The sequence below is a fragment of the Pithys albifrons genome, chromosome 4, assembly GCF_047495875.1.
Source record: "Pithys albifrons albifrons isolate INPA30051 chromosome 4, PitAlb_v1, whole genome shotgun sequence".
Lineage (NCBI taxonomy): Eukaryota > Metazoa > Chordata > Aves > Passeriformes > Thamnophilidae > Pithys > Pithys albifrons.
Window position 1 is genome coordinate 42,732,267 of NC_092461.1, and position 14,116 is coordinate 42,746,382.

The window sequence follows — 14,116 nt, forward strand, 5'->3', positions numbered from 1 at the left end:
CAGATCTCGGATGCTCAGCAGGGTCAGCCCCGGTTAGTACTGGGGGCTGACCCAGTCCCGAGGACTTCACTGTCACTGTCCAAGCTCACTCGGCCATGGCAGATGGACCTCAGGACTTAAATGGTGGGGCCAGTTCTGCACATGCTGTGCCTCACCTAAAACATCCACTGCGCGGCCTGGAAGGGAACACCCACGTGGGGAGAGCCCTTCCCAAATCTTCATTTGTGAAGTCTGGCCGTACATACAAGCCTAAGAAACAAGATCCAGCAAGCCCCTAGATTTGTCATATGGCATTGCATCAGTGATAGTTAGATGCAGTGATATTTTGGTAAATGTTCTGCATTTAAAATCCCAGAAAGCAATGAAAACAGCAGGAAACATGTTGCTCTGATCCTGTTAACAAAGTAATTGCTGTCTTCTCTCCATCACAAATGCCAAACCACTCTGGTTACCCACTGAGCCAGCCCTCATGCTACCTGAGGTGCTAGCTATTAAAATCTGTGCACTCTGAACTGACAGGAAGTTGCCTTTCTCTTGATGCCAGCAAAAAAAGCCAAAACGCAAACCAGCAAAAGTCATACTGAATCCATCAGCCTGCCTTTGAATACAAGTACACAGAAAATTCCCAATAGGCATGGGATCAGTGCAGAGAGCAGCACTGGAATTACTGAATATAGCTGGCAAACTATATAAAAAAAGAAAAATTGGAACCAGTTCTGTCTGCATTATCTCAGATGAAACCATCTTTTCTACTGGAGAAACAAACTATCTTAAAATGAAAATAGAGATAAAAAAAGATATACTAGGCAAGAAATGGGCACAGTTCAAGCATATTTCATCCTGAAACAGGAACTATGATTGGTAATTGTTTGTTACTGGCAGCTTAAGCTTTTTAATTAGAATCAAAATGTCATTTTGTTTGATTCATAAAGGAAAACAGAGAGCTTTGAGCTGTCCTGAGGCAATTCTGTGGTCTGGAGTGGCTCAGGGGAAGCCTTTAGAAGTACCCTTAAAATTAAAGAGAAGTCTATCTCTACAGAGAGGGATTTTTACATTGAGGGGGACAAAGTGCTTTTTCAAACTGTTCAGATTTACAGAAGGCAGTGTAAAAGAAAAGTTTGTGAAAACCAAGTATAAACTAATAAGCACAGTTTATTGAGGGTGAACTAGATGTTTGTTCAGCTTCAGCCTGTGCCAAAACTCTCAGAGATGCAACCCCTACATCCTTTTGTGTTTCAAAGGCAATAAAAGGAGGGCTAAGGAGAGTCTCCATCGTTTATTGGGTGTGGGGGGAAACACAGTAACAAAGAACGAGAAAAGGTTGAGTTATTTAATGTTTTCTTCGCTTCTGTCTTTTACAGTAAGACCAGTTGTTCTCCAGGTACCCACCCCCTGAACTGGAAGACAGAGTGAAATGAAGCCTCCATAATCCAAGATGAAATGGCCAGTGACCTGCTACACTACTTGGATATGCACAAGCCCGTGGGGCTGGATGGGATTCACCCAAGGGCACTGAGAGAACTGGTGGAAGAAGTCACCAAGCCACTCTCCATCATTTATTATCAGTTCTGGATAACTGTGAAGATCACAGCTGACTGGAAGTTAGCAAATGTGACACCCATCTACAAGAAGGACCAGAAGGAGGATCTGAGGAATTACAGGCAGCTTGACCTCAGTGCTGGGGGAGGTCATAAATCTGATTATCTTGAATGCCATCACACATCACGTGCAGGACAACCAGGGGATCAGGCCCATCCAGCATGGATTCAGGAATGGCAGGTCCTGTTTGCCCAACCTGATCTCCTTCTATGACAAGGTGTGTCACCCTGTGGATGGGGAAAGGCTGTGGATGTTGTCTAACACCACTTTGACACCATTTCCCACCGTATTCTCCTGGAGAATGGCTTGGACAGGTGAACAGTTTCCTGGCTAAAAAACTGGCTGGCTGACTGGGCCCAGAGAGTGGTGGTGAACGGAGTTACATCCAGCTGGTGGCTGGTCACCAGTGGTGTTCCCCAAGGCTCAGTATCTGGGACAGTTCTGTTCAATATCTTTATCAATGATCTGGATGAGGGGATCAAATGCCTCTGCCCCAGCAGATTTGCAGCCAACACCGAGTTTGGTGGGAGTGTTGACCAGCAGAGGGTGGAAAGAGTCTACAAAGGGATCTGGATAGGCTGGATTGATGGGGCAAGGCCAATTTTATGAGCTTCAAAAAGGGCAAGTGCACCAGGTCCTGCACTTGGGTCACAACAACTCCATGCAATGCTCCAGACTTGGGGCAGAGTGGCTGAAAAGTTGCCTGGCAGAAAAAGACCTGGGGGTGCTGGTCAGCAGCAGCTGAACACGAGCCAGTGTGTGCCCATGTGGGCAAGAAGGCCAATGGCATCCTGGCTTGTATTAGAAACTGTATGGCCAGCAGGACCAGGGCAGTGAGTCTCCCAGTACTTGACACCGGTGAGGCTGCACCTTGAATCCTGTGCTCAGTACTGAGCCCCTCACTACAAGACACTGAGGGCCTGGACTATGTTCAGAGAAGGGCAACAGAGCTGGGGAAGGGTCTGGAGCCCAAACATTATGAGGAGCAGGTGAGGGAGCTGGGGACCTTTAGCCTGAAGTAAAGGAGGCTCAGAGAGGGCCTTCCCACTGCCTACAACTCCCTGAAAGGAGGCTGTAGCCAAGTGAGACTCGGTCTCTTCTCCCAGGTAACAAGTGATAGGGCAAGAGGAAATGGCCTCAAGTTGCACCAGGTGAGGGTGAGATTGTATATTATGAGAAATTTCTTCGTGGAAAGGGTCATCAATCATTGGAACAGGCTGCCCAGTGGTTGAGTCACCATCCCTGGAGATACTTAAAAGACATAGTTGTAGCATTTAGGGACATGGTTTAGTGGTGGACTTGGCAGTGCTGGGTTAACAGTTGGATCCAAGGATCCTAAAGGTCTTTTGAAATTGATTCTACAATTCTGAAACTGTAACATGGGTGGAAACAGTGACCTTGCTACTTGCATGTAAGCTACATGTTGATGAAAATTTCTAACGGTTTTAGTGAAAAAAGTCAAAACAGCATCTTCTGAACAAGTACCCTTCAAAATCAGGCTTTGCCTTTCAAAACAAACACAGCATCCATGCGACATCAGGCTCCCTCTAGTTCTTTCAGCAATTTGTGACTGGAAAAGACTCTGCCCCCATCTGTGAAGAGTTTGCTTCAGTTAATCTTGGAAGAATAAAGATGAGACACTTCATGTGTATTTTGTCCCGAGGGAGAAGGACTGATGTGCATAAGAGGATTAGAGAAACAACTTCCATGAATTAATGTGGGTTACATTCATCTTTATACTAAACTTTATATTAAGGCCCTAATTTCAGCTTCCAATGAGAATTCATAGGTAAGATTGGTGCTTCTTAAAGTGTGTACTCCAGACTTACAAATACTCAACCTGTTGAGATCTTAGTGCTAGGATAGGCATGTCCTGATATAAGAGTTAAAGAAAGTTCTGATATGGGATCCCAACATTTTTGCTGAGATTTCATTATTCTTTCATGACTGGTTCCTTTGGTCAAAGTCTCATTTGTGATTATAATTTCAGACTCCCCAGTACCAGAAACACATTTACAGATTGCAGCAAGTCAGTGGACAGGCCACCAACGTGGTCAGCGGCTCAAACATGTGACAAGGAAAAGAGACGGAGGGCTGGATTTTTTCAGCCTGAAGAAGACATAGCTCAGGGAGATCTTTCTGCTATCTGAAACTACCTAATGGGAGGGTGCAGAGAAGACAAACTCTTCTCTACAGGATCAGAGGGCAACAGATGCAATATAAAATTTAGGAAATTCCTCTTTGATATAAAGAAAATGTTTAGTGATCAAATATTGCAATAAGGTTGCCTCAAGAGGTGTGGAATATCTGTCCTTGGAGAGATCTAAAACTCAACCAGAGTTGAGCAGCATAACTCTAATTAGGACTGCATTGGGCCATATGTTGGACTAGGTGACCTCCTCAAGTCCCCTCCAACTGAGATTATTCTGCAAATTTATGAGTCACATCAATAAGATGATTTCACTGATTGATTCAAAGGCTTGTACTTTCCACAGTTTGAGATAAAGGCTTTCTGAAGTATCAGCAGAGTGGAAAGTAAGCCTTGCTCCTAGCTTCTGCTGCAGTGGGTACCATCATAACCTGCTTGCGCCTTCATAGTCCTGAGCAATACCCAGACCACATTCAGGCAGAAGGAAGGGGCTGAATGGCAGCACCACTGGGGATAGCTAAATTCAGTATTTGGAGCATAAAGCTTTTGTTTATTTAGCTGTGCTATGCCCCTTAAGGGGTTTTATTCTGGTGGAAGGATATGGGGTTTTGGACATCGTGTACAATGCTGCATAGTTGAGCTGCAGCTGCTGGTTCAGACCCCTAGGAGGAGCAGAGAGTGATTAAGGCCATTTAGTGAAACTGTAATAAAATTTAAAAAAATATAAAAACTCTGCCAAGACCAAGCCTACTTCTGAAGTCTGATGGAAATATGTCAAGTGAGGTAAATGGGAATAGATAAGGCCTGAGAGCATTTCACTTGAATTTTGCTTTAAGAACTAAACACTATTCTGTTATTCAGGTTAATCTCAGTGTTTCATCTCATTCCACACTGGCATGCTTGCAACTCAAGGAAATATTTATACATCAGAATTCACAGCACTCTTTTGCCTCCGATATAAAGCTACTTCTTATTTTATTCCTTTTCTGCACACTACCCATACACATTCACTAGCCCAAATTGTGCTAGTTACATAAGCTGTCAAGTTATCTGTGTAATGTTGTGTTAGGGATTTAGCTAGAGAAACAAATTCCCTTGGTGTGCGAGTAAGATTAGAGCAGTGTGTGTATGTGATGGATTTGTGGACTGAAAAGTCATTCAGTTCTAGTTTGATTATGAAGGCAATGTTAAATGTGAACTATATTAGCAGAAGTATAGGTATGACTCTTCAAAAACCCATGAACTTTAAAATCTCCGCAAACCTGTGTTTGGTGCAGCAACATCACATTAAAAATGGTATGTCCTTCCTCTCTAGATTCTATTTCTTCCCTTAAGCAACTAGAATTGCTAAATGCTTCAGGAATCAGCCTTCCTAGCACTATTTACTTTTCTCAAAGCCAAATCTTCTGGATGCCCTCACAAGAAGACTTCCTGTGCACTTTTTGGAAGGCTAGAGAGAGCAAGACAAACCCCCTCACTAATATCCTAGCTTGGTGTCAGTGATACCACTGCCACAGACACAAACTATCCCAAGCTCTGGTGTGTAATCTGGACATGGTAAAAAACATAGACTGGTGCAACAGACTGTGCAGTAGCAGTGAGTCTGAAGATCACTTAAAATCCACTCAGGACCCTGTCTCCTCTGTCTGTCTTTGGAGCATTCAGGAAACACAAGTCAGGAAGGACAGGCCTAATGTCATATATCTACAATGAGATTTATTACCCATAACCATCCCCAGACCGCAGGTGTCCTGAGCATCAAGAGGCCTTTAGGGTCAGTTGTGAATGGGGCATGTATGACTGGGGGAAATACACTTCCCACCCAAATGTCACCATATTTCATGGTGTTTTCAGTTGTAGAAACAAATAAGCTGGGGTGGTCTCCGAAGCCCAAATTCCCCACAAGTCTGATGATGTACTGACTAAACTTAGAGGAAAGTCTGGATTTGATTTCACCGTAAAAAGAAGTAGATTTGGATAGTCATTTTAAATAGACCCTTTCATATAACCAGAATCAATGAATCCAGTCTGCTGGCTATTGCTACTTAAGTGACTTTCTGCAGGTATTTACCTCTAAATAGCAGTATGCATTCCTCTGTTAGAGAGCAGCATGACCACTGACATGAACTTCAAACCTCCTTTACATACTCCACTACAAGAAAAATGAGTAAATAAATCTGCGCTTATGATGTGACAGTGGCCCATTGCCTTTCCTCTGTGTGCTCTTTTTAATTATCATCTGAATGATGGAAAAGCATCTAGCAAGAAAACTGAGTCTTGAAGTCTCTCTGCAAATCTCCAAGTTTCTTGGGAACTAGATTGCATTGTGCTCATTGGCTGTTGGAATAAAGCCCTTTCAACCAAAAATCTTTGCACTTTCAAGAACACCAGTCAGAGGAATCAGCAAAGTTGACAGGACTACTGCTGAACTGCCATAATTCTTTTTATCTTCTGCTCTTGTGGTGCAATGAATTGTTTATAAATTGGACTTGAACACTGGCAGCCCTAAAATTTCTCCCCATATGCTAACTGCTTTGTCTCATTATCTGTATTTTGTGATTGCAGAGATTTCAAACTCCCCTTCTTATCAGAAAGTTTGATCATCTGTAGAGAGAGAAAGAAAGACAGGATGCATACTTCTGTGTGGATTTACTGTTACTACATGTCACAAAGCACTGTGTTTTGAAATATCACCTATTGGTCCTGGGTTGAGGGCAGATTCACACAGCTTTGTGCTACAGATTGTCCCTAAGTAAAGCAGCTTTGTTAAACACAGTTTCTTTTTCAGTAGGGTACAAATAATCGGTGACTCCTACAGCTCTTGTACCAATTGGAGTGGGTGTAAACATCAAGGGAGCAAAGCCTGCACTCAGACAACAGCCTGTCCTCAGGCATCAGTGGGTGCAAGAGATGAAAGTTCTTTCAAGTGCTGTTACACACCTGGAGATGCTAAAAGCAAGAGAAAGTTCTGCCTGACATCTCAGGTACTGGCAATTGCAAGACAGGCAAAACCTATTTTGCTGGTCGCATCTGACTGAACAACAACATGTAACATAAAGCTTCAGCATCATCAAAAATGAAGCTACAAAGACATCATTTTGAGCAAACAGAGAACTTATCAGTATGTTTTCTCCACATTACTGACAAACCTCAGAGCTAGTTCCTGCTATGAACTGGTCAAAGCTTAAGAAATGTTGAAATCTCAACAGCTATTCAAGGTGTTATCATGTAAATAACACATTTTCTGTTTCTTCTGGTCAGCCTGATGTTCCAGTAAGAGTATGAGGATTCAAGGACTTATGAGAAGAGCCTTTCAACAGCACACCAGAGTGGTTGAACACCCTTGTTTCTCAGTAGCGTGACATAATTCAGAAACACAGAAAACACAGACTTTTGTTTTGTTTTGTTTAAGAAATAAGAGCAATATTAGGTTGGGCTTTCTCAGTTTATCAGAGGGTCTTTAAACCCCATAGAATTAAAGGTAGAGGGGTTGCTGGAAGGCAGCAAATTTTTTCCCTTATCATTTGTTTTGATATAACAAAGCAAAGCACGGTTTAAGCTAAAATTGCAAGTAAAAAATATCCCTTATTTAACCAAAGCTTCCTCCTCTGGTACTAGTAACGTTATAATCCTGTTTATTCTCCAGTGAGTTTGGTTTGTAGATTCATTCAGGGGAAAAGACTTCGCTAAAGTAAAATAAAATACACAGGGAAAATTCCACCCTTTTATTCCCTAAACAAAGAAGATAAAACCACAGACTTCTCCCGTTTTAAAATCCTCTTTGAAATAGCCCAATGAATTCAAATGGTTTAATGGTTCAAACTGAGAACAAACACATACCCAGTTACTCTTTTGAACGAACACATAAAAAATAGAGCTCCAGTGATAAGGTAAGGTTACTGAGGCACTTTGTACTTACTAGAGCTTTAGCCTCCAGAACTTGATGGAGTTCTAACCAGCTTTGACTTTTCATTGACTTTCCTCACCTTTAATTTAAGACTGCATTGACTTTTCTTGTCACCTTAATCCATTTCTAACATTAAATTGCTGCACAGCTAGCTATATTGCTACTCAGTATTGATTATATTCTTTCCTCTCAATAATGTTTTGTAACATACATTGAAAAATAATCAAAGAAGCTTCCTAGTGCTTTGCTGATTTTTAGTAGTTAATAATTCCACTGTTGTTTTTTGGATTTTGTTTTTAATGTTTTCTTCGGTGTTTCATTGCTCACTTAACCCAGGTCAGTGTTTTGGAGAAGGGAAAGCTGTAAACGAGGTGTGGTGCAGTGCCTATGCAGGATGCATTTGATCCCTGGGGTTTGCTGTAACTGACACCCGCTTGAGAGTAAATCCTTACCAAGTCCTGGGAGTGGCTTTCCAAGACACCAATATCTTGTTCCCATGCCTGATGTACAAATGGTGTCCAAGTTGGGTCACCACAAAAGAAGCAGATGACAAGGAAGAATGAAAGCTGTCTCAGCCTTGCGACTTCCCAAATAGATAACCTATCAACAGGGAAATAAAATGTCCCCGGGGTTTTGAAGTTCATCCTTAAGACACTCCGAGCACCCTCCACTAATGACCAGCTAGAGATGAGCTGTTCAGGAATGCAATGATGCTATAGAAGTGAGATCTGTCTGTGTGTTAAGGCTTGCACAGACAGTGCTTGGAACACCAGGACTAAGTTACTCCATGTGCCTGCCCTAAAATGGTGGCAATATTTGCTTTTTGTGTGTGGGTTTTTTTTCATGTATGATTTTACACCAAGGTAGAACATTACCTCCACTACAATAACCCAGGCCTGATTAATCGGCATTTCTTTGTTATGGAAGAATTTGAATTACAGAAGTGAAAAACTGAAACAAAATACAGTATTCTACAGGCAACTAGTGTACGGAATAACACTGTGTTAGCTGAGGCTCAGAATACTCTGGGGAAATTTAAAAGTTGCCTGAAGAATTACACAAGGAAAGATAAAATCTTTTTTTCCAGCCTTAGGATTAAAGCTTGAATTTATTGTTCCATGACAGGGTGTCTCCTCTCACCATTTAGTGGATCATAAAAAGAAAACTTAATTTTTCTAGTAAAAAATGTGACTCATGCTTGCAGCCCAGGCTCTCAGTGATGTGTCTGGCTGGGTCTTCAATGCTTTCTTGGTAGAGAAAGCATAGGACATATCCATGATAAATATAGCATGTTTTTTATATTTTTTTGGTAGGAAGAGAAGTACTATGTTCACTGCTGCCTGTCTCCTTGACTGTGTTGTCACTATACAGGTTCATTCCCTTGCTTGAACATTATGCAGGGGATGTAACACAGAGCTCATGGAGAACAAATCTCTTCTTCCATAAGTCTGCAGTCTCTCCCAAGGCAAAAATGTACACCTTTGGTTGTCCTCAAAGTCAGCCTCCTTAAGTGGATATGTTACTACAAAGTAAATGATATTCTAACACACACTTTTAGTAGCACCTTGAAAAGAAGATTTTGTTTTGTTGTTTTTTGGGGGGGTTGTGAATTTTTTTTTCTCCTTGTGTCTTACTTGGTATCATTTTTGTTGTTGTTGTTGTTGATGAGTCATCTCTGACTTTCTTCTTTCCCATAGTATTAAAGTAGCTGTCTAATGCAACCTGGTCCATACAGGTAAGAGCTGACAGATACATGGTTTTGTGTCTGTTCCTGGGCAGGGCATTAAAGCAAGCTCAAAGAAAGCTGGTTTGTGTAACAGCCTCCACCACAGATGTCTGATTTGTATCTCTGATTTTCCTCATTGTGTTCCCTCTCCTGTCCCTTGTCTGTCCAGCTCTGGTAGAGCAGAGCCTTCTGGGGACTGGGGCTTTCTTTGTTCCCAAAAACCTGAGCTGTGTCTGCTACAAACTCTATGTGCTCAGAGAATACAAATTAATGACATTAAACTACTATTGAAAAGCCTTATTGACTCATGTCTTTTATGCAAAATTGAAGCCTATACGGTTCTTAAGTCTCTATGTCACAGTTAATACCAGCTTTCAGTCATATCTTTGCAATTGAAACTCAGCAGGGGACTAAAGGATGACCAGTCGTTTTTTGATAATACACTGTAGAAATGAGTGTGCCTGATCAATTCTTAAAATCACTCACAGTGAACAAAATACTCAGAGAAAGTAAAAACTATTCTTTTTAAGAGAGCAATTTTTTATGATCCCTGATCCTGCATTTAATTCTGTAAGTGTAGTTTAAAGGGTAGAGGGAGTTGTTAAATTTCATTTCACATTCACAGTCTTCTGTCAGCACTCCTGTGGAATTGTTGGTGCTGCTCATGCATATTGAGGGGGAATGTACCCCTTTGCAGGCAGAGTACAGCTCTGCCACTCATTCCCAGCCACTTCCCAGATGGTTGGCACTGTGATAACATCGCAGCCCATGGGACTTCCCATTTATGACCTTATAATTTTTTCTTCTATCCTACGAAGGATCTGCTTTTGCAAAAACTGTCTCTATGGCATGGGAGGGCTGGATGCAACATCCTCATAAACTCATCAGTGGTTTCTGCTGCTCCTTCAAAGTGCACCACATCCTTCAAAGTGCACCGCATCCTTCAAAGGGCACCACACCCTTCAAAGCACAGCATGTCCTTCAAAGCACTGATAGTGCTTGCCTGTCAGCAAATGAGAAAGCAGGGCAGCAGCCAAAAATTAGAGATCCAGGTTTCATGTTGCTGCTGGGAAGCACACCAGTTCCAAGCATTTTGACATCAGAATTGCTGCCTAGACCAAGAGCTAGCCCAGAGTGCCTTGTGCCTCTTTGTGGATTAGCAGGTTGTGCCATGATTAATGAATTCATGCTCTTTCTCATTTAGACAGAAGGTGCATAAACTGTTCCAGTCAGCTTCAGCCTCCAAGAAGAATATTAGTACAGAATATAACTACACAGTAGGAAAAAAGAAGTCAGTGCTTCACCAAAGCCTGGATGATAGTGCTGCCCTTGCAATTTAGGAGGAGTCCCCACAGCCAAGAAGCTTGTAGCTTTACCATGCAAGGAGTCATACGGCACGTGTCCCAGCTGGACGCCTTTCATTGCATGCCATGCCAGCTTCTATGGTGTGTGGTAAGGAGAGGCAGCATGTGGCAGTGCAGTTTGGAAGGCAAACTTCAGAGTCCTGCTGTTAGAGTGCAAACCATGGGGTAAAATGTCTCTGCTGCCACCCAGAATGTTTCACAATACAAACCTTATAGCTTCTGTTCAGTCATTTCTTTTCATCCTTTTTGCAAAGATCAGAAGTCAAACCCTGAGACTGTAGTGAAAAGCAGACATGTCTCTCATCAACATAACACCTGGGATGGAAAATTCTGAATGTGCACCAGTAACCATATAAAAAGCCCTCTGTTGTGCTCCTGTTCCAGACACTGTTCTCACCGGGCTGCTATCCAAAGCTTCCTTTGCTGCAGTGCTCTCACTAGACACTGACTGTCTGACATAAAGTCCAAGTAGAGAGAAGTCAAAGGAAGCAGTTAAGCAACTGGATATCTCTAATTCCTTTCTTTCTTAAACTCTGTGTAATCAGGTGAGAAAGGATTTTATTTTTCTTCGCTGAAAGATTATCAGTAAGCTTGAGAACATGAAAGAGTACCATAAACTGGAGATAGTTCAGGTAATTTTTTGGTGATGGAAGTTCTAAATAACTTTAGTACAAAGTAAGTATATAGGAGTGCTGGGCCAATATGTTATGGCTGGAATGGCTGCTATTCTTGGTTTTTATTAAGCCCTGGTAATGAAAAAAGATGGCTCATTATGCCATATTTTCAACAGATATGGAACAAAAAGCAGTTTCTTTCTGAAGAGCTTTTATCTAGCCACATGGGTTAAAGAGGAATGGGAAGGGCTATAAGCAGAAAGGATATGTAAGGATATGCAAGCATGTGCTGGCATTGAAATTTGAATAGGCAGGTAATAGAGCATTGATGAAAAAACACAAATGGTGAAAAATGGAAGAACAAAGAAGGGAACAATAGTAAAAGAAGATAAAAAAAGAAGGAGAGCACATCTGCTATGGCTGGAGGGAAGGCAGTGGGGAAGGTGTGTTGGGGCATACTAGCTTTTACAACAGAGGAAAAAGTCCTCAGAGCCAAAACTGATATAACATCTTGGCATTGGAAAGAATCATATTGCAGACTTATGCAGTCCTTGTTGCTTAGGCCACTATTTGCTTCCATGGTCAGGGATATCTGTTCACTTTCTTTGGAGATGATGAATTACTGCTGTGATTTCTCACAGCAATATAATCCTTGATTTCATATGCAATTCTCATAGTTACATCTCAGACAGGAGAATACAGAATTATGGCTATGACTTTAGTTACAGTAAGAGACTATTCCATTGGTGTTAATGACAGATTTGTGCCTTAACTGTTCCCAGTTTGAATAATATTAAATAGTTCTGCCATTATTTGATGGTCATCTCAGCACACTATTGGCACTTACATCCTTTTTCAGTTTTGAATGGGGAAAATTTTGCATTTGCCCATTTCATGATTTCTACTCCAAAAAGTCTTGAGTTTCTACAAACTCCTTATCCTTCTGGAAAGTGAAAGAGATAATGCTTTTAAGGGGACAGGAGAAATATATAATTTACAATCTGCAAAATGACTAATATTTAGAAGAAAATGAATATGCTTACATTCATAAAATTTCAGTATGAGCTAGCCAGTAAAGCCATGTACTTGCCCATATGAATTGAACTCCATCAAAAAACATTCAGGCATTGAAAACCTGACAAACACTTTTCTATTTCACAGTAGATCAAGAATTATTTAGAGACAACAATTTTTGGTCAGTTTTCTTGTAGTTAATTCTTCAGACAATCAAAGGAATGTAAAGTTAATAAAAGCAGACAATTCTAGAAATTGTCTTTGGACTACTCAGCCTCTATATCACAGTAGCATTTCTGCAGAAATCCTTCACAGTCATCAGACAGTATTCTGAAAACAACCTTGTTATCTTGTACCAAGAGGATCAGACTAGACAGGAATGAAGAACAAACATCCATTTTACATTCGTATACATAGTAGGAACATTAAAGATTCAGCTCCTTATAGCAATACTCATAACTACAGGTAAATATTTGCTGTAAATTCATCTTCAATCTATTATGCTTAGGTGAAATTCCCTCAGGTCTCTAGATTTTGCTAAAGATATGCAGTTAAATTCTTTAGCTTGAAATACATCCTCTGCTGCTAACAATCCCAGACCTCTCCTCTGCCTCCCCATTTCTGCCCTGACTTACTACTCACATACCCAGGTTACATTACTGTGGATGCTGCCTCACCTCTTTCTTAAATGTTCTTCACAACTTTTCCCCCACATTCTTTCATTAAGGATCATTATTTTGGATTAACTCCTTCTTTACTCCTACCTCTGTATTTCACTGCTCCTTTTCCCAAAACATAATGAAACACTTTCTCATCCTTTCAACTTATTTGCATGATAAGCTCAGCAGTCCTGGTGCCGGCTGCTTCTTTTTTTAATTTTTCCAGCCACTCCTGTGTTGCTTCCATCCAGCTTTTTCAGAGCTCCACTACTCAGCATAACTTTCTTGGTGGACCATATCACTTTTCTTTTTAAATTTTTGCCAAGATCCACTACTGCTCTTAAAATTCTGGTCTTTTTCTCTGCTCTGACCTAAAAACCTCAGAACTGAATCTGTGTCCTATAAGGACATTTCTGTCACCCACTCATTATATTTTACGTTGTCCTTGACTATAAAACTGTTCTGCAGAAGTCACCATTATATTCCGGTCTGTGTTCTCATTTTATTCCAAACATTTGGAAAGACAGTTTTTTCATATGAAGACCACACTATTAACTTGTCCTCCCTAACTAATGAAAAGAATATTCAGGTTACCTAACAAGCACATCTCAGTTGCCTTTGGTAGGAGGTAACTATGCTAAATTATACCAGAAGAGAAACTGGCCAAAATACAAATTAACTTCTCCATTTAGAATTTCTTACTGTGCTTTGATTTCTCTCTGTCTTATCTTCTGGAGTTTCAGCTGTGAAGGTCAAGAATTGTCTTTATCCTTGTACTGAATACAACTGCTGTGGTCTCAGTTCTTTCAAGCCAGTAAATAATGAGATACTCATGAAATTCTTAGCAGGTGTTTTGTGTTAATATCTCGTCTGATTTCAGTGGGAGGTTTACCTGACTAAGATCTTCCACAAAGCAGAATAATTTCTTGTTCCCCCACCCAGGTAACAAATGCCAGCTTAATACATCGATACATCATCATATAGTTATGTATTACCTGTAGCCAAAAGCCCCAATAATAAATTCTATTCTCCTTTGGATGATAAAGTAGAAAACTAATGTGAACCTATTATAAATAAAACTGAA